Source organism: Macrobrachium rosenbergii, chromosome 16 (assembly GCF_040412425.1).
Source record: "Macrobrachium rosenbergii isolate ZJJX-2024 chromosome 16, ASM4041242v1, whole genome shotgun sequence".
NCBI lineage: Eukaryota > Metazoa > Arthropoda > Malacostraca > Decapoda > Palaemonidae > Macrobrachium > Macrobrachium rosenbergii.
The window spans coordinates 33416262-33418761 of NC_089756.1; positions in this window are offsets into that span (position 1 = coordinate 33416262).

The window sequence follows — 2500 nt, forward strand, 5'->3', positions numbered from 1 at the left end:
ATATATATATATATATATATATATATATATATATATATATATATATATATATATATATATATATATATATATATATGTATATATATATATATGTATGTATGTATGTATGTCATCTGGTCATCTGGCCCTCCAATTAAAAATCCTGGCTACGCCACTGCGAACTAGAGTGAAAACAGACAAAAAATTACTAGTTGTGGTCACAACTAGCTGCTAGTGCACCCTTTCCATAATGGCGACGATTGGCTGCCCATTTCGGAAGCCGCCACAGAGCGCATGCGCCTTGTTACGAAGGGAGACGAACGGCACAAATTAGGCTGATTGAGGGAGTGTTGGAGGATAGAAGGAGTGTTCTAGTCGAAGATTGTTGGAGAAAGAGTGTTGGGGAAACAGGATTATGGAGGAGAGGAGGACTCTTAGAAGAATGGAATGTTGGATGGAAGATGAATGTAAAGATTTCTGAAGATGATGTGGTGGGGATTGAGGGAGAAGATGGTGGGGATTGAGGGAGAAGATTATCAGAGCACGGAGATGGTAGAGAGGGAGAAGGGAGGTACGTTGAGGGAGATATTTAAAAGTGGGGGAGAAGTGTGATTGGGGGGTTAATTGCCCCGAGATTTTTGGTCTCGCCAAGAAAAATGCTCTAATTTCTTCTTCTTTGATGAAGTAGTGATGAAAGAGAAACGCAAATTACATTCGGACTCCAGCTGCATCAAAAGAAATAAAAGAGTGGACGGAGTTTTAAATTTTTTCTAATTTTTCGTCTTTTTATGCAGTTCACTTTTTAGTTGTTGCTTTAAAAAAAAAAAAGGTCTTCGTTTATGTGGATTTTTACACATTAGAGTATTTATGATACTAATTATCCAAAGTTAATTTTGCCTTTAAATATAGTTTTTTTTTATATTTACATATTATCAAGTGTATTCAGGCATTACTTGAACCCTTCATTGTTTCATTGTATGTAATGCAGTATATTATTATTATTATTATTATTATTATTATTATTATTTATTATTATTATTATTATTATTATTATTATTATTATTATTATTTGAGTATTTTTCCATCATGGCGCATTTTACATTTGTGTATTCACTAAAAAATGTGTCATTTTAAGACTGTGAGCTATAGCTGATAAGGATGCCGTTTTACCAAATTTATTATTATTATTATTATTATTATTTATTATTATTATTATTATTATTATTATTATTATTTTAGTCACCTGCAATAATAATGATAATGATGATAATTTTAAGTACAAAATAACACGAAGTCACCATCAACAAAAGGTTAACATTTCCTGGATCATGACGTCATCATCAACAAAGCTTACCGTTGCCTGGATCGTGACGTCATCATCAACAAAAGCTTAACGATTCTAGGATCATGACGTCACCATCAACAAAAGCTTAACATTTCCTGGATCACCGCTTCCACTTAACGATTCCAGGATCATGACGTCACCATCAACAAAAGCTTAAAGATTCCAGGATCATGACGTCACCATCAACAAAAGCTTAAAGATTCCAGGATCATGACGTCACCATCAACACACGCTTAACGTTTCCTGGATCATAACGTCATCATCAACAAAAGCTTAAAATTTAGTGGTTAATATTCCCTGGATCATGACGTCACCATCAACAAAAGCTTAACATTTCCTGGATGACGTCATCATCAACAAACGCTTAACGGTTTCCTGGATCGTGACGTCACCATCAACAAAAGTTTAACATTTCCTGGATCATCGCTTAACGATTCCAGGATCATGACGTCACCATCAACAAAAGCATAACGTTTCCTGGATCATCGCTTAACGATTCCAGGATCATGACGTCACCATCAACAAAAGCTTAACGTTTCCTAGATCATCGCTTATCGATTCCAGGATCACGACGTCACCATCAACAAAAGCTTAACATTTCCTGGATCATCGCTTAACGATTCCAGGATCATGACGTCACCACCAACAAAAACTTAACATTTCCTGGATCGCCGCTTCCGCTTAACGATTCCAGGATCATGACGTCACCATCAACAAAAGCTCAGCGTTTCCTGGATCTCGTCTCTCGTAGGAATCTTTTAAGCAAATCTTGGCCCTAAAGCAGGCGGCCGGAATGGACGCAGTGGGGGATATCCTACGCGCCATCGCGAGACAGATTCTCGGAGACATGAAAGTGCTTTTATGCTCTCCCGTCCCATTAATGTCCATCGAAGGATGTTGCAAGACTTCCTGAATGGCAGGGGGAGCCTTGGTGAAGAGAGAGAGAGAGAGAGAGAGAGAGAGAGAGAGAGAGAGAGAGCCTAAGGCTGGGAAAGTCATTGGGTAAGTCCTTGTGAGTGTGTGTGTGTGTGTGTGCGTGTCTGAGAGAGAGAGAGAGAGAGAGAGAGAGAGAGAGAGAGAATGTGTCTTTGCCTGGGAAAGTCATTGGTGAAGTCCTTGAGAGAGAGAGAGAGAGAGAGAGATTCTGGCTGGGGAAGTCATTGGGGAAGTCTTCGT